Below are 20006 nucleotides of genomic sequence, written 5' to 3' on the forward strand. Positions count from 1 at the left end.
ACCCTGAGAACTTAGATTTTACCTGCAGGGCTCAACATTAACCTAAAAACCAACTTGCCCTGCCGGGCAAGTACTTAGAAAATCTACTTGCCCTTAGAACGTAAAGCCACTTGCCCAAACATGAAATATCATATTAACTGTCAACCTCATATTTTTTAATAAAGATCAAAATGATACACCACAAAACCTTTTTTATTTTTGCACATTTAACAAAATTATTACAGCAATTAAAGTCTAAATAAATGCTCTTTGTTCTTTTTGCACTTGCCCGGGAGGACAACTTGATAATAAAGTAACTTGTCCGGACCCAACTTTTACTTTTCAGGGGCAATTGGACGACTGTTAATGTTGAGCCCTGACCTGTAAACCTTGTTATTGGACGCAAGTGATTCCTAGTTACCTCTAGATTGGTAAGGAGCAAATATGCGACAAACCACAACAACCAGTACTCGACAAACGACGCAAGACGCACAATAGCTCATAATGAGCATTTGTTAGAATAGGCTAAAGATACTTAGTTGTACTGAATTTATTCTTTGATCTCCTAGGTGTCTTCTTACATTGCTTCTCGGGACAGGCCTTTCTTGAGGCCTTCTCCAGCTCCGGTAGTCTCAATGCGGAATGCTGATTCACCGCCTTGGAAGATGCTGCTTGAAATAGAAAATCCAAACAATTATAACCACAAAATGTCCTTTTTAATAAGCTTTCAAAAAGGCAATCAAATGGACCCAGTTGAGGTAATAACATGTACACATATACTTTAAATGAAACTTGTTCCTGGTTATTCACAATTAAAGAATTTACACTATAAAAACAGTGATTTACAGTGGCAGTTTTTTACTGAGTTGGTGATCTAGCTGACTTGTTGATTTTGTCTTTAAATGGCTAGTACAATTGTTGTTACATTTCGCAAGTAACTATGTAACTGGATTTTCATGGTGTTTTGAATTGGTTTGAACAAATTTGAATCATGAATGTTGTTCCCAGAGTGTTTTTTTAAATATTTGACCTGTTGACCACACTTTTAGACAAGTCTGGCCCAGATTATTAATTGGCCTATATTTGTCAACATTAACAATCAGACACATATGCTGCTGAAATAGATAATACAAACAATTATTATGAAGGAATGTCTATAAAATTGTTGTAGCAGTATCAAGTCTACCTAAGTGCACAAGTCAACTTCCTTCACCTTAACAGGCACATGCCCTTACATTAATCTTAGACTTAGAAAGCTAAAAATAGACCCAGTTTAGGTAACTACAGGCAACACATGCGAATGATATCGGACCGCAGACTTTTCCCACACAACTACAATGAAGATACACCATCTATTGGAGTATTGACATGATGATCTTGAGTTTTGCTGCATCTGAGCCAGATTAAAACCAAATTTTGTTAAGCTGGTTCTGAGTGAGTTTCAAAATTAAGACATTAATGTGGCTTCTATAGTGGCAACACATATTTGACCTGGTGAACTACTGAATGAAAAATAAGGCGTTAAGATAGGCAACAAGACATTATTTGATTGGGTACAATATACGAAGACGCCCTTCAAAAGCGGACCACAGAAGCTCACCCTGAGCACTTAGATTTTACCTGTAAACATTGTTATTGGACACAAATGGTTCCTAGTTACCCCGTGATTGGTAAGAAGCTAATATGCCACAAACCACAACAACCAGTACTCAACAAACGACGCAAGACGCACAATAACTTACAATGAGCATTTGTTAGTTGTTAGAATAGGCTAAAGATACTTAGTTGTACTGACTTTATTCTTTGATCTCCTAGGTGTCTTCTTACATTGCTTCTCGGGTCAGGCCTTTCTTGGGGCGTTCTCCAGCTCCGGTAGTCTCAATGCGGAATGCTGATTCACCGCCTTGGAAGATGCTGCTGTTGATTTGTTTCCCATCTTCATTATTGACATCCTTGCATGGTACCTCTAGATTGGTAAGGAGCAAATATGCGACAAACCACAACAACCAGTACTCGACAAACGACGCAAGACGCACAATAACTCACAATGAGCATTTGTTAGTTGTTAGAATAGGCTAAAGATACTTAGTTGTACTGAATTTATTCTTTGATCTCCTAGGTGTCTTCTTACATTGCTTCTCGGGTCAGGCCTTTCTTGGGGCTCTCCATCTCCGATAGCCGAGATTTGGACGGCTGATTAACCGCATCGGTTGATGCGGCTTGAAATAGAAAATTCAAACATTTATAACCACAAAATGTCCTTGTTTAATAATGTTTCAAAAAGGCAAACAAATGGACCCAGTTTCGGTAATAAAATGTATACATATACTTTAAATGAAACTTGTTAGTGGTTATTCACAATTTGCAGTGGTAGTTTTTGTTACTGAGTTGGTGATCTAGCTGACTTGTTGTTTTTGTCTTTAAATGGCTAGTACAATTGTTGGTACATCTCGCAAGTAACATTGTAATTGTTTTTTCCATGATGTGTTGAATTGGTTTCAACAAACTTGTCTCATCAAGGTTGCTCCCAGAGTATTTTTTTAAGATTTTACCAGGTGACCATACTTTTAGACAAAACCGGCCCAGATTATAAATTGGCCTTTATTTGTCAAGATTAACAATCAGGCACAGATGCTGCTAAAATAGTCAAAACAATCAATTATAATGAAGAAAATGTTGAAGAAAATGTTAATTAAGTTTTTGTAGCCGTTTCAAGTCTACCTAAGTGCACAAGTCAACTTCCTTCACCTTAACAGGCACATGCCCTTAAATTACTCTTTCAGCCTAAGGAAAGGCTAAGAATAGACCCAGGTTAGGTAACTACAGGCAACACATGTGTAAGATATCGGTCCGCAGACTTTTCTCATACAAATAGAATGAACATACATCTTCTCTTGGAGTTTTGACATGATGACCTTGATTTTTGCTGCATCTCAGCAAGATTAAAACCAAATTTTGTTAAGCTGGTTCTGGCCGAGTTTAAAATTGAGTCATTAATGTGCCTTCTATAGTAGCATAAAATATTTGACCTGGTGAACAATTGAATGTAAAATAAGGCGTATAGATAGGCAACAAGACATCATTTGATAGGGCAGGATGTACGAAGACGCCCTTAACAGGTGGACCACAGAAGCTCACCCTGAGTACTTAGATTTTACCTATAAACCTTGTTATTGGACGCAAGTGAATCCTAGTTACCTCTTGATTGGTAAGGAGCTAATATGCGACAAACCACAACAACCAGTACTCGACAAACGACGCAAGACGCACAATATCTCATAATGAGCATTTGTTAGTTGTTAGAATAGGCTAAAGATACTTAGTTGTACTGAATTTATTCTTTGATCTCCTAGGTGTCTTCTTACATTGCTTCTCGGGACAGGCCTTTCTTGAGGCCTTCTCCAGCTCCGGTAGTCTCAATGCGGAATGCTGATTCACCACTTGGAAGATGCTGCTTGAAATAGAAAATACAAACAATTATAACCACAAAATGTCCTTGTTTAATAAGCCTTCATACAAGCAAACAAATAGACCCAGTTTTGGTAATAACATGTATACATATACATTAAATGAAACTTGTTCCTGGTTAATCACAATTAAAATTTTTACACTATAAAAACAGTGATTTGCAGTGGCAGTTTTTGTTACTGAGTTGGTGATCTAGCTGACTTGTTTTTTTGTCTTTAAATGGCTAGTACAATTGTTGGTACATCTCGCAAGAAACTTTGTAACTGGTTTTTCATGGTGTGTTGAATTGGTTTGAACAAATTTGACACATGAATTTTGCTCCCAGCGTTTTTTTTTTTTTTTTTTTTTTAAAGATTTGACCTGAAGGATGACCTTGACCTTGAACTTCCACCACTCAAAATGTGCAGCTTCATGAGAACGCCGTTTTGAAATTATTATTGTTTTGACCTTTGTCCTTGAAGATGACCTTGAAGGATGACCTTGCACTTCCACCACTCAAAATGTGCAGGTTCATGATAACGCCGCTTTGAATTTAATTGACCTTTGACCTTGAAGATAACCTTGACCTTGAAGGATGACCTTGATCTTGAACTTCCACCACTTAAAATGTGCAGCTTCATGAAAACGCCGCTTTGATTTTTTTTTAAACTTTGACCTTGAAGGATGACCTTGACCTTGAACTTCCACCACTCAAAATGTGCAGCTTCATGAGATACACATGCATGCCAAATATCAAGTTGCTAACTTCAATATTGAAAAAGTTATGGCCAATGTTAAAGTTTTCTGACAGACACCATATATTTGACATTTGACCTTAAAGAGTGACCTTGACCTTCCACCACTAAAAATGTGCAGCTTTATGAGATACACATGCATGCCAAATATCAAGTTGCTGTCTTCAATATTGAAAAAGGTTATGGCCAATGTCAAAGTTTGTTTTTTTCGAACGGACAGACTGACTGACATACTGACTGACGGACAGTTCAACTGCTATATACCACTCTACCGGTGGCATAAAAACTTTGACAAATCATTCAATTTAGTTATAAATAAACAAAATAATAAACCTGTACAGTAAATGTGAAATAAGTTAAATTCTTGGTAAGGAAATATATGAGATTTATTATTATATAAATGCCTTCCCTTGAAAATAATTGATTCTAACAAATTTCTATTTTTAGTAGCAAATAATTAAAAGCCACTCTCTACAAATCTCTATTTTTAGTAGCAAATAATTCAAAGCCAATCTCTATTTTAGTAGCAAATAATTAAAAGCCACTATCGTGACTGTAGATTCACAACTCATGTGCATCTCCATGAAATACACATGCGTGCCAAATATCAAGTTGCTATGTTCAATATTGAATAATTATATCCCTTTAAAGCTCATTGCCTTCCTTTGATTTGTATTTTTGACCTTAGAACTTGAAGGATGACCTTGACATTGACCTTTCACCACGATTTGTTTGTCAGAAACACGATGCACCCTACTGCGCCAATTTGATTAAACAAAAATATATACGTTGGCAGGGCAGATAATTATGTCCATTGAAAGCTTATTACCTTCCTTGGATTTTTTTTTCGACCCTATACCTTAAAGGATGATGTCCGCCTTGAAATTTTAGCAAAATGCGCAGCTCCATGAGATACACATGCATGCCATATATCAAGTTGGTATGTTCAATATTTAACAAGATGTGTTTGTGAAACACTATGTCCCCGTATATGACGTTTGACCTTGAAGGATGACCTTGACCTTGACCCTTCACCACTCAAAATGTGCAGCTACATGCGATACACATGCATGTCAAATATAAAATTGCTAGCTTCAATATTGCAGAAGTGACATAACATGAGCAATTTTGACCCATATATTTGACCTTGAAGGATGACCTTGACCTTTCACCACTCAAAATGTGCAGCTACATGAGATACACATGCATGCCAAATATCAAGTTGCTATCTTCAATATTGCAAAAGTACTCATAAAATGAGCTATTTTGGCAACATATATTTGACCTCTGACCTTGAAGGATGACCTTGACCTTTCACCACTCAAAATGTGCAGCTCCATGAGATACATATGCATGCCAAATATAATGTTGCTATCTTGAATATTGAAATTTTGCAAAAGTGTACATTAAATGAGTGATTTTGACCCATATATTTGACCTTTAACCTTGAAGGATGACCTTGAACTTGACCTTTCACCGCTCAAAATGTGCAGCTCCATGAGATACATATGCATGCCAAATATCAAGTTGCTATCTTCAATATTGCAAAAGTTATCGCAAATGTTAAAGTTGGCGCAAACCAACCAACAGACCAACCAACCAACAGACAGGGCAAAAACAATTAGTTCCCCTACTACTATAGTGGGGGAAAAAAAAGTTATGGCCAACGTTATTTTTTTTTCGGACGGACGGACAGACTGACAAACTGACATACTAATTGACGAACAGTTCAACTGCTATATGCCACCCTACCGGGGGGCATAATAAGGCGTCTAGATAGGCAACAAGACATCATTTGATAGGGCAGGATGTAGGAAGATGCCCTTAACAGGCGGCCGACAGAATTAGATTTATCTGTAAACCTTGTTATTGGACGCAAGTGAATCCTAGTTATCCCTAGATTGGTAATAAGCTTATATGCGACAAACCACAACAACCAATACTTGACAAACGACGCAAGACGCACACAAGCTCATAATGAGCATTTGTTAGTTGTTAGAATAGGCTTCGGATACTAAGTTGTACTGAATTTATGATTTGATCTCCTAGGTGTATTCTTACATTTCTTATCAGGTAGGGCTTTTCTTGTTGTGTTCTCCAGCTCCGGTTGTCGAAATTTGGAAGGCTGATTTTCTGTACCTTTGTATATGCTGCTTGAAATAAAAAATTCAACCAATTATAACCACAAAATGCTTATTATATATGTACATTACTGACGTGTTTACCCAAGCAGCTATACAGAATTTTATAATAGCATGTACGTGACATGGAACATATTGCAAATATGAAATTTCCAACTAGGTTTTCTCAACATTTAACCATTGATATTGCCTCTATAAGGATAAACAAGTGTTTTCTTAGATATGGTTTGGTAACCTAATTTTTGGACACAAGATTTAGATTTAAACGTGTCTTTAATACATAACATTCTGACAAAGTTTCAAACATTGGATGCAAAATGTGACCGCTAGTGTTTACAAAATTTGTGAGATTTGTCTTGGTACTCAGGTGAGCTTAAATTTGAAAAAAAATATGTTACATGCTTAAAGCTTTACCATAATACACATATACAAAAATGTCAGAGCAAGGAAGAACATAAACTAGCAAAATAACAAGTTTGCAGTTCATTTATATCATTCGGTCGTGTGCAGAGTGGCATGAATGAAACACGTCATGCTTTGCTATTGTGTGTTCATACTATGATTTATTTAGTTTTGGGCTTTCACGCTTGGCAAAAGCACTGATTACAAGAACATAAAACAAGAGCATCGCATAACGGGTGCTACGTCGGCTGCGAAAGCTTGTCAGATTTTTTTTAGATGTCACAGTGACCTTGACCTTTGACCTAATGACCCAACAATGGGTGTGGCTTGTGTAACTCATCAAGGTGCATCTTCATATGAAGCTTCAAAGTTGTAGGTGGAAACACTTTGATTTTAGAGCCAATGTTAAGGTTTAAGCACGACGCCTACGGCGGACGACGAGCTGACTATGACAATACCTTGGGTTTTCTCTGAAAACAGCCGAGCTAATAAATGCATACATTTAGTCAATAAATATATTCCAAATGGACAAATAAACATTTAAACAAATATATGATTATTTTAAGATAAAATACTTAGTTGCAATATTGTTAAAATTCATTAATGCATATTTATGTTGTTGTTTTTTAAATGCGAGCAATAATTAGAATGATAACAAAGATGGTCTAAAAAATCAACACTGGCATATAATTTCCTCACACAGTTCCAAAATTACAAAAAAGTGCAATGATTGCCCTTAAGAGATTACCTGAATGTGCATACACCTTGTTTTGAAGTATTGACACGGTGATCTTGATTTTTGCTGCATCTGAGCCAGATTACAACCAAATTTTGTTAGGCTGGTTCTGACTGAGTTTCAAATTAAGACATTAATGTGGCTTCTATAGTGGCATCAAATATTTGACCTGGTAAACTATTGAATGAACAATAAGGTGTATAGATAGGCACCAGCCATCATTTGATAGGGCAGATGTATGAAGACGCCCTTAACAAAAGCTTTTAATAGTTGTTAGAATAGGCTTCGGATACTTAGTTGTACCGAATTTAATCTTTGATCTCCTATGTGTCTTCTTACATTGTTTTTGTGGAAAGGCTTTTTTCGGGGCGTTTACTCCACTTTAGGTAGCCGAGATTTGGAAACCGCTTTGGTAGATGTTGCTTGAAATAGAAAATTCAAACAATTATAATCACAAAATGCTTTTATATTTTACATTACTGGCGCGTTTACTCAAGTAGCTTTACAGAATTTTATAAAAGCATGGAAGTGACATGAAACATATTGCATAAATTGAATATTCCAACTATGTTTACTCAACATTTATCCATTAATGTTGCCCTGATAAGGGTAAAATGTGTTTTCTTAGATTTGGTCTGGTAACCTAGTATTTTGACTCAAGTGATTTAGATTTAAACCTGTCTTTAATAGTGTCTAACTTAACATAAATGAGTGCCATTATTACAAAGATGCACCAGTCAAATATAACTTATTAAATAGGTAAAAGCCCCTTTCTTTACATTAAAGTCTTGGCAAATTGCAACCAGATTTTGATCATTAGAAATTAGTTGCACAACAGTTATATTTATATATTTTATGCACATGAACAAAAACAAATTGGTTCTAGATTTTTCTGATTATTTAGGCCAAAAACAATATGGGCAGAAAAACATCTTGGTACAACCTAATCAGGGTAGAACTAATAAATGATCATAGGTTCATGTACAGAATAAAATCTGCATAATGACACACATAATTTTTTATGTTAGTTTTTATAAACATTTTTTGTTTCTGTGCAAGAAAATGCATAAAAAAACTAAAAGTAAAATATAGAGACAATAAACCAATGTTTAAAAAAGGTAAATGACATAATCAGAATATTATATGCAAAGTAAATTCTACTGACAGTCAATAAAACATTTCGATTTAATGACATTATGACAGGGTCACATTCACAACATCTCATTTGAAGTCTCAATTTTAACATGGGATGTATGATAAGCATGTAGGGTAGCTAGCCCTTGCGTTGATTTGCCATTTAGTCAGACATCTGCATGTTTGTAGACAGTTGTAGTATTATATGATCTAAAACTTTATGAATATTTTATCATTGATAAAACGTCATCAATATTTTTCTCGCTATAAAATTGTATATGAAGCCGTGTAAATAAAAGCTGTTCTAATATATTTGGAATGTTCAATCTCCAACAAACAATTTTGCAATGAGCAAATAAAATTATTCCATAATGATTTTATATTGAAAACATAACCCTTACTATAATTACACACTGCAATTTTTAGTGATTTGTTCTATTTAATAGATTTCACAGAAAACATGCGTAACAATTCAATAAGCCATTTAGCACAACGTATTTCTCGTCACGTGACGACAGAGTGTGCCGTCGAAGACAGACAGTTGGACTCGACCTCGAACAACAGGTAGGTTATAAATTATGTCGGTATAATTTTATTACCCAAGTAAAGCCAAAATCTTTGCTACGAACATATTGTCTATTGACTGAGGACGCCACCATGTAATTTTCGACTCGTTCAAGTTTTCAAAGAAATGTGAACCAGTTGGTGCGACAGTTTCCGAAACATCATAAGAATTTTTAAATGACATCATTAGTATTTTACATAATTTGAAATACAAATCTGCCTACTACGGCATCAATTTTTATTCGACGAGGTCAGTTTGGACGCCTGTGACATGTTCATGAACAACTCAAGGGGCGGATATTTGGCTTACGTATCCCAAAGGGGTAAATGCTTAAGTATATAACACGAAATCCAGTCATTTATTTCAAACTTGAGATATATTTAAACAAAAATCAATTATTTTAAATGATTTTTCGGAAACTGTCACTTTTAACTCGTTCACATTTCTTTAAAAACTTGTGATTGAAAAGTCACTTTAAGTGACCATGCCATTTGTGGTCATTATTGTTTATAAATATTTCAGTCAATGTCTTGACAAAATAATTAAATTTAATACAGGTTTGTTTCTGTGATTTAGTGATTTTTTTTTGTAAATGGAATGAATGAATGCCAATAAGTGGAAATAGTCATTATATATGACACTTACAGCCTGCAACAGCTTAGTATCTGCTATCAACCATCAGTTTGTTAATAATAAACTGTATCCTTTACCAGTTTGAATCAAGTGAGAATTACCCTGAACCACTTTGATTCAAGAGAGAGTTACCCTATGTCAGTAAAATGCTGCAGTCAAGCAAATTTGGGACTTTCGGAAGTAGTTGTATTATGGACTCACATGAATTATAACCGTGCATAATATGGCTACATTTGTGTTAAAACAAAGATTAGTGAGTACCTTTATAGCCGCTTATTTGCAGACTTCTTTCTTCTTTGCAATTCTGAAGAAGGCAAATTATGTTATGGTCACAATCGTGCAAACACACTGTTTCTTTTCATTATGCATGTTGTGGCATTACATTACTCATGGTATTACACCTTAATTTTGTAATTTATTTCAATTTCATTTGCAAATGAACAACACTCGACAGTACTTGCATGATGATTTAATACTCATTTGCATATTCATTTCAAAGTATTTATTACTTAACTAGAATATTAATCAAAATAGATACAAGGAAAGTGAATACAGTATTTAAGACTATGATTTATATTGAACAATTATGTAGTCACTCTTAAAACCACCACTCAGTCATATGCTCAATGACATAAGAAAAAGGTAATGTCATGTTATTCTTAGTTTATAAGTATGAACTCAATATACACAATATATCCACTATCTGCAAGTCACGATAAATGTACCTATGAAGTGTTATGATCCTAGGCAAAAGCGTTCTTGAGTTATCATCCGAAAATCATTTAACTATTTCGGGTCACCGTAACCTTGACCTTGTGACCTCAAAATCAATAGGGGTCATCTGCGAGTCATGATCAATCTACCTGTGAAGTTTTATGATCCTAGGCATATGCGTTCTTGAGTTATCATCCGAAAATCATTTTACTATTTCGGGTCACCGTGACCTTGACCTTTGACCTAGTGACCTGAAAATCAATAGGGGTCATCTGCAAGTCATGATCAATCTACCTATAAAGTTTCATGATCCTAGGCATATGCGTTCTTGAATTATCATCAGAAAATCATTTTACTATTTCGGGTCACCGTGACCTTGACTTTTGACCTAGTGACCTCAAAATCAATAGGGGTCATCTGGGAGTCATGAGCAATCTACCCATGAAGTTTCATGATCCTAGGCGTATGCGTTCTTGAGTTATCATCCGGAAACCATTTTACTATTTCGGGTCACCGTGACCTTGACCTTTGACCTAGTGACCTCAAAATCAATAGGGTTCATCTACGAGTCATGATCAATCTACCCATTAAGTTTCATGATCCTAGCCCCAAGCGTTCTTGAGTTATCATCCGAAAACCACCTGGTGGACGGAAAGCAATATACCCCCTCTTCTTCGAAGGGGGGCATAAAAAAAATATAAAACAATCCTTATCTGTTGCCCTTCAGATGGTGTTAAATCATAATTCAAACTCTACTTAAGGTAAGATTATTATCATTTGGCGTATTTACCATACTCTAGCTGTCTATTATGTGACTTTCAAAATAGCCTCACAAAAGTGGATAATGTAACCTTGACCTTTGAATACAGAGATAATAAAATACAAAAAGTTTCAATAAAAGAACAAAGATCTTACAGGCAACAGTTGGTGCACTTCTTGAATAGTTTTCTCCAAAACCCCAAACTGCTCCTGGAGATATATTCTAAGAATGCATGCCTTATAACATGATAACAAAGGAATTAAAATGCTGAACATTTTATTGATTTAACACTTAATATAAGGCATAATATATTTAATACATTTGTAAGTTTAATATACATGCAAACTTTACCTCTGCTTTTTAAAGCACTAAGAAAGGCCTGAAATATTCTTATCAAATCATATTTTTACACAAGAGCCAACACTATCTTCTTTTTATTTTCTTAAGTTCTTTAAATGCCCAAATTAACTTGAATTAAAAAAAAAAATTAATTCATTATTGTAGTCAAGTGTATTTAAAAGGCTTTTTATCCATTAATAATCTCTTTGGTTGTTGTGCAAAACTAAACAAACGATGCGTTTGTGAAACAGTATGTCCCCATATATGACGTTTAACCTTGAAGGATGACCTTGACCCTTCACCACTCAAAATGTGCAGCTCCATGAGATACACAAGCATGTCAAATATCAAATTGCTAGCTTCAATATTGCAGAAGTGACATAACATGAGCAATTTTGACCCATATATTTGACCTTGAAGGATGACCTTGACTTTTCACCACTCAAAATGTGCAGCTCCATGAGATACACATGCATGCCAAATATCAAGTTGCTATCTTCAATATTGCAAAATTTTACCTTGCACAAGTCAAATTGTGCAGCTCCATGAAATACACATGTATGCCAAATATCAAGTTGCTATCTTCAATATTGCAAAAGTAATGACCAATGTTAAAAGGTTTCGGACAGACGGTAAGATGCCATATTTTTTACCTTTGACTTTGAAGGACAACCTTGACCTTTCACCACTCAACATGTTCAGCTCCACGAGATACACATGCATGCCAAATATCAAGTTGCTATCTTCAATATTGCAAAAAATATGATGTTAAAGTTTTCGGACGGACAGACTGACGAACACTTCAACTGCTATTTGCCACCCTACCGGGGACATAAAAAGGAAAAAGAGATGTGTTTGTCAGAAACACAATGCTCCCTATTGTGCCACTTTGAAATAAAATTTTGAAATATCATTTGGCAGGTTTAGAAATTATCTCCCTTTTAAAGCTTATTACTACCCTTAGATTGTATTTTTGACTTTTGACCTTGAAGGATGACTGTGACCTTTCACCAATCAAAATGTTCAGCTTGATGAGATACACATATGAAGTGACCCCGTGATCTAGTTTATGAACCGGCATGACCCATATTCAAACTTGACCTAGACATCATTTAGATACAACCTCTGACCAAGTTTGTTGAAGATGGGATGAAAACAATGTGAATTAGAGAGCGGACACTTAATACGGACAGACCGACCGACAGACAAGTTCACTCCTATATACCCCCCTAAACTTGTTTGTGGGGGTATAATTATATAAAACTTACTTGTAAGAAGAAAATCAGACAACATTATAACATGTCTGACATGACTTCTTGTATAATGAGTTATTATGACGTTTAATGAGTCTGAATCTTCATTCTTCATACAAAAATAATGTTTGATAAACTGTGGGGAAAATGGCTCAAGCTTCTCTGAAAAGCAAGTTGCCCATTCAGACAACCAACTATTGAAAATGACCAGCCTGGGCCTAAATCATAACTTATTTAATTTGTACATGTGCATAGTACCAGCAACATTATAGAACAGATGGAAAATTATTCAATAGCAACCGATATATTAGACATATTGTACTGCATGAAACAGACAATGGATATATTATGATTTTATTTAAAATGCCTCTTTAAATGGAAAATACACCCTTCATCCAGGGCTGTGAAAGGCATTCCCAAAACACAGTGAGGATCATGTTATCAATGAACATGGATGAAGGGATTGAATACAATATTAAATATAAGGGGAAACTCAAACTGACACATTGCATATTGAAATATTAAGTTTTGATTTCATGGCAAAAGATCACAGTCAAAGCCCTGTTTTCATAAATCCATTATATTATTTCATGACATAAATGACAAACCACTTTATTCCTTAAACATGTACATAAAAGAAGAAAGACATTACTGAAGTTATTTGCTTATGAACAATCAGTTCTTTGTGCCTTAAGAAAAATCTAAAGAATGCTCTCCAAGTAGGGATTAAAACTGAGATAAAAAAATCTACATATTTTTTAATTCAGACTCAGTCAAATCAAAGATGACAACTACAGTTACCACGAGTCCCTGATTAAGTTTTTCGATGAGTATCTCTATAGTTCACTGGAGGTAGTCTCCATATCGCTGTTCTGGGTCGTGTTGCTGTCCGCCTGGGGGCGCAGTGTGCGACCAGAGTGAGGGCCGGGAAAGGGGTCGTGGTTTACCTTGTCATCAAGGGCGTGTCGTCTGTTGGGGTGGAATGCCGGATGATGCATGGTACCCGATATTAGTTGCAGTTGTGTGTCGTCTCTGTGGTTTGATATGGCATCCGATATACTGAAATCAGAAGCTTGTAATGTAACAAGAGCTGTCAGAAGACAGCGCGCTCGACTTTTTGAGTGCTTGACAGTATAACTAAGCTATCATGGGGAAATTGTTCATATTCAATAATATTTTCCACAATCTAATGAACATTTGTAAAGACAAAAAACAAACTAATACGATTATATCTCAAGTTTGATAGCAATAGCTCGGGTGGGATGGTTGGACGGTCTTTCAAAAATAAAATAATAAAAATGTGTTTTTTTACCATGTTTAAAAAAATATATAATAATTTCTGTTTGTGTGTGAGGGGGGGGGGGGGGGGAGTGTGGAGGGGGGGAGTGTGGAGGGGGGGGAGTGTGGAGGGGGGGGAGTGTGGAGGGGGGAGAGAGGAAATAATGTGGGTGTGTGGTTATTTATAAGATGATATTTCAAAAATAAGAACAAGAGAAAAAGAAATGACCTGTTCTTTGCAGCCCAAGATATCAATAGAACAAAATGTTCTAAGTTTCATGAAGAATGAACAACAAATGGCCCCATGGCGGAAATGTTTTTCAACAGACTGGAACCATTTTTGAACTCGTCCAAGATATTATTGGGACAAATCTTCAGAAAAAGTTTCATGAAGATCCAACAATAAATGTGGCCTCTACAGTCTTAACAAGGCAAATATTCATGAGGCACAGCGGAAGACAGACAATTGACAAAAGGTGATCACAAAAATCACCATGAACGATGAGCAAAAAATATTTTTCTCATAAAGATTGTCACCATGTGTGAAGATCAGCAAGTGTCATTCAGATTGAACTAAAAATGTGACTAAAAGTATTCAAAATGTTTCACTATAAACAACTGTGGTAGTGCGGTCTCGTTCACTTACGCAAGTGAACCGCTCACGGGATAGTTACGAGTTATGTTACTTTGTGAGCACTTATAAGCACTTGCGTAAGCAAAGACTGCACTAAAGCTTATTACTACCCTTAGATTGTATTTTTGACTTTTGACCTTGAAGGAATTATAAATTTTACACTATAAAACAGTGATTTGCAGTGGCAATTTTTGTTACTGAGTTGGAGATCTAGCTGACTTGTTGTTTTGTCTTTAAATGGCTAGTACAATAGTTGGTACATCTCGCAAGTAACTTTTTAACTGTTTTTAATGATGTGTTGAATTGGTTTCAACAAACTTGACTCATGAATGTTGCTCACAGTGTTTTTTTAAGATTTGACCTGTTGACCACACTTTTAGACAAGTCTGGCCCAGATTATTAATTGGCCTATATTTGTCAACATTAACAATCAGACACATATGCTGCTGAAATAGATAATACAAACAATTATTATGAAGAAATGTCTATAAAATTGTTGTAGCAGTATCAAGTCTACCTAAGTGCACAAGTCAACTTCCTTCACCTTAACAGGCACATGCCCTTACATTAATCTTAGACTTAGAAAGCTAAAAATAGACCCAGTTTAGGTAACTACAGGCAACACATGCGAATGATATCGGACCGCAGACTTTTCCCACACAACTACAATGAAGATACACCATCTATTGGAGTATTGACATGATGATCTTGAGTTTTGCTGCATCTGAGCCAGATTAAAACCAAATTTTGTTAAGCTGGTTCTGAGTGAGTTTCAAAATTAAGACATTAATGTGGCTTCTATAGTGGCAACACATATTTGACCTGGTGAACTACTGAATGAAAAATAAGGCGTTAAGATAGGCAACAAGACATCATTTGATAGGGCACAATGTATGAAGACGCCCTTTACAGGCAGACCACAGTAGCTCACCCTGAGCACTTAGATTTTACCTATAAACCTTGTTATTGGACGCAAGTGAATCCTAGTTACCTCTTGATTGGTAAGGAGCTAATATGCGACAAACCACAACAACCAGTACTCGACAAACGACGCAAGACGCACAATATCTCATAATGAGCATTTGTTAGTTGTTAGAATAGGCTTAAGATACTTAGTTGTACTGAATTTATTCTTTGATCTCCTAGGTGTCTTCTTACATTGCTTCTCGGGACAGGCCTTTCTTGAGGCCTTCTCCAGCTCCGGTAGTCTCAATGCGGAATGCTGATTCACCACTTGGAAGATGCTGCTTGAAATAGAAAATCCAAACAATTATAACCACAAAATGTCCTTGTTTAATAAGCCTTCATACAAGCAAACAAATAGACCCAGTTTCGGTAATCAGGGGTGGCGAAATCTCAAAAAACTATACTTGTCCACGGACAACCATTTAGGAAATTTAACTTGTCCGTTGCTGAACTACACTTGTCCGTCGGTTAATGTTTATATAAATTATTAACGCATTTATTGATTAATGTAAAACAATGTGGAATATACCAAAATAACTAGTTATTAGGATAAAAGATTAAAAAAAGTTATTTTCGATAAAGCTGCTTTGGTTTTCACTTATAGATTAATTCTGTGAGTGTATTCAGGCGTATCTGAGTGGACGCCTTTAATTAATTGAATAACAACCAGTCTGTGGTGTCATCTGAACAGGAAATAAGGGTTCTTTAATAAGACTTGATATATTTCTGTATCACAATTATATAATTCAATGCGAGTCATGATCAATCTACCTGTGAAGTTTTATGATCCTAGGCATATGCGTTCTTGAGTTATCATCCGAAAATCATTTTACTATTTCGGGTCACCGTGACCTTGACCTTTGACCTAGTGACCTCAAAATCAATAGGGGTCATCTGCAAGTCATGATCAATCTACCTGTGAAGTTTCATGATCCTAGGCATATGCGTTCTTGAGTTATCATCCGAAAACCATTTTACTATTTCGGGTCACCGTGACCTTAACCTTTGACCTAGTGACCTCAAAATCAATAGGAATCATCTGCGAGTCATGATCAATCTACCCATGAAGTTTCATGATCCTAGGCGTATGCATTCTTGAGTTATCATCCGGAAACCATTTTACTATTTCAGGTCACCATGACCTTGACCTTTAACCTAGTGACCTCAAAATCAATAGGAATCATCTGTGAGTCATGATCAATCTACCCATGAAGTTTCATGATCCTAGGCGTATGTGTTCTTGAGTTATCATTCAAAAACCATTTTACTATTTTGGGTCACCGTGACCTTGACCTTTGACCTAGTGACCTCAAAATCAATAGGGGTCATCTGCGAATCATGATCAATGTACCTATGATGTTTCATGATCCTAGGCCCAAGCGTTCTTTAGTTATCGTCTGACAACCACCTGGTGGACGGACGGACCGACCTACCGACCAACCGACATGAGCAAAGCAATATACCCCCTCTTCTTCGAAGGGGGGCATATAAATGTGACTTCTAGAGTGTTAACAAGGTTTTACTATAGCCATAGAAGGAAAACTGCCACGCACCCTGGCGGCCATGTTTTTCAACCTACCGGAACCATTTCGAACTCGTCCAAGATATTATTTGGACACATGTTCTGACAAAGTTTCATGAAGATCGGACAATAAATGTGACTTCTAGAGTATTAACAAGGTTTTACTATAGCAAACTGCCACGCCCCCTGGCGACCATGTTTTTCAATAACCTGAACCATTTTCGAACTCGTCCAAGATATTATTGGGACACATGTTCTGAGTAAGTTTCATGAAGATTGGACAATAAATGTGGCCTCTAGAGTGTTAACAAGGTAAATGTTGACGACGCACGACGGACAAAAGGCAATCACAATAGCTCACCAGGTGAGCTAAAAAATGATGGAAACAAGAGCTGTCACCATAGGATGACTTATGCCCCCTATAAACGCTTGATAGAAGCTTTTTTCAAAACCTAAACGCAGATTTCGAAACCTAAACGCGGACCCGAAGTTCAAGGTCACAGGGATGAAAATTTGTAAGCATATTGAAGGGCCTCATCCATATACACATGCATACCAAATATGAAGGTTATATCTCAAGGGACATAAAAGTTATGAGCATTTTTCGAAACAATAAATGCAAAGTGTGACGGAAAGACAGACGGACGGACAGTCCGATCACTAATATGCCCCCGTTTTTTCGAAAGGGGGCTTAAAAAAACAAACTTTTTGAACAACAGTAACAATATAAACTCTTAATGACATCCAGACAAATACTGATATGTTGTTAACTAATCAATGATTTTAGACATTGACATCAAAACCTAGACAAACATTCTTTTCCTAATTCTGCAACGTCTACATCAAGTAATTCCCAATTCTAAACATAACATTTTTTCTAAACGTTCAAAAGTGCCGCCCTGCTTACTTCCAGTCGTCAGTGGGTGGAGTGGTGCTGGTCTTCAGTGCAACCGTGTTATGATCTAACTGGAACTGAAGCAGCTTACAGAGCACACCAACCTCCATGTTGGACAGGAGGTTCCGAAATTTGTAGTTATGACCCAGAGCTGGGAGTTTTTCATTATGGTAACAAGCTGACTTTGATGCAAATATGTGCATCTGTTTATTGGTAAAATCAAGCTTGTCATTGTTAGTCATTACGGACACATTTTCCCCAGAACCACTAGTATTTAAGGCTATCATACCCCCAATCTTAGCCAGCAGGGGTCATTTTTGTCCTGGCACAAGCCGAACATCTTGCACACTGTTTTACCGATGCCTTCCACCTGGGACAGGGAGGTCAGCAACTCGAATATCTGCAATGGGATCAAAAGGTGCTTTGATTGTTGTTAATTGCTCAGGATTAGATTGAGCAGCTGTGAATTATTACTTTTCATTTTGGCAACACCTGTAAGAGTTGAACAAAAGAATGCAATATTATTTCTTAATGAATGTTGTTAAACTTCATAAACAGACACAAGCAACAACAACATACAGATTTGTAATGTAGCATTGTAAGGTATACTTCTCATTTCAATCGCAAACAAGGGCTGTTTGTAAAACATGAATGCCCCCTATATGGGCTATAAGTTGTAGTAGCAGCCATTGTGTAAATACGTTTTTTGTCACTGTGGGTGGTGGTGGTGGTGGCGGTGGTGGTGGCAGAATAAATAGTAGTAGTAGTAGTAGTAGTAGTAGAGCAGTAGTAGAAGTAGTAGTAGTAGGCGGTTGTGGCGGTGGCGGTGGCAGAAGAAATAGTAGTAGTAGTAGTAGTAGTAGTAGTGGTAGTAGTAGTAGTAGTAGTAGTAGTAGTAGTAGTAGTAGTAGTAGTAGTAGTAGTAGTAGTAGTAGTAATAGAGTAGTTGTAGTAGTAGGTGGTGGTGGTGGTAGCAAAAGTAATAGTAGTAGTAGTAGAAGTAGTAGTAGTAGTAGTAGTAGTCGTAGTAGTAGTAGTAGTAGTAGTAGTAGTAGAAGTAGCTGTAGTAGTAGTAGTAGTAGTAGAGCAGTAGTAGAAGTAGTAGTCGTAGTAGTAGTAGTAGTAGAAGTAGTAGTAGTAGTAGTAGTAGTAGTAGTAGTAGTAGTAGTAGTAGTAGTAGAAGTAGTAGTAGTAGTAGTAGTAGTAGTAGAGTAGTAGTAGTAGTAGTAGAGTAGTAGTAGTAGTAGTAGTAGTAGTAGTAGTAGTAGTAGTAGTAGTAGTAGTAGTAGTAGTAGTTGTAGTAGTAGTAGCAGTAGAAGTAGTAGTAGTAGTAGTAGTAGTAGTAGTAGTAGTAGTAGTAGTAGTAGTAGTAGTAGTAGTAGAAGTAGTAGTAGTAGTAGCAGCAGCAGCAGCAGTAGTAGCAGTAGTAGTAGTAGTAGTAGTAGTAGTAGTAGTAGTAGTAGTAGTATGCATTACAAAAATGCAGTTAGCCTTACATTTGGTAAAATTTATATATATATATTACAAGGGAGGCAAATCTGTAACAATAAATTTAAACTTATTGCATTTGTTTCCCCTGTAGTGTATTACCTCCCCTGTCCTGCTTATATTTGTATTAATTAACAAAATTAAACATTAACACAATATTTAATATACAAAATATACAAAAAATCTCATATTCTGATAATATTTTTACTGATCCACTGTATCTTACTTAAAGGATGATGTTTCATTGGACTGATAATTATAGATTAAGGATTACAGACCAGTTGCTTCAGTAATATTGTTCAGAGTGTGCCCTGTTGGTCGCGTATGCATTTTTAAATTATCATTCAAAAAACCATTTTACTATT

At 36.1% G+C, this 20006-nt stretch overlaps 1 long non-coding RNA gene across 9 annotated transcripts in view; it reads right to left on the reverse strand.

Annotated features, from left to right (window-relative positions):
• Positions 1-20006, reverse strand: part of LOC127833330 (uncharacterized) — a 92066-nt gene that overhangs the window by 19827 nt on the left and 52233 nt on the right. For 5 of the 9 annotated variants that reach the window (XR_008027351.1, XR_008027357.1, XR_008027353.1 and 2 more), the window contains 4 exons: positions 18443-18553; positions 15929-16014; positions 1775-1945; positions 561-647 (listed from right to left, as the gene is read on the reverse strand). This is a non-coding gene — a long non-coding RNA (uncharacterized LOC127833330). Of the gene's footprint in view, positions 1-560; positions 648-1774; positions 1946-2110; positions 2199-3344; positions 3434-15928; positions 16018-18442; positions 18554-20006 lie in introns of all 9 variants that reach the window. The other 4 variants (XR_008027350.1, XR_008027358.1, XR_008027359.1 and 1 more) reach the window with 4 other exon arrangements.

This window comes from Dreissena polymorpha, chromosome 6 (genome assembly GCF_020536995.1).
Source record: "Dreissena polymorpha isolate Duluth1 chromosome 6, UMN_Dpol_1.0, whole genome shotgun sequence".
In the NCBI taxonomy this organism is placed as follows: domain Eukaryota; kingdom Metazoa; phylum Mollusca; class Bivalvia; order Myida; family Dreissenidae; genus Dreissena; species Dreissena polymorpha.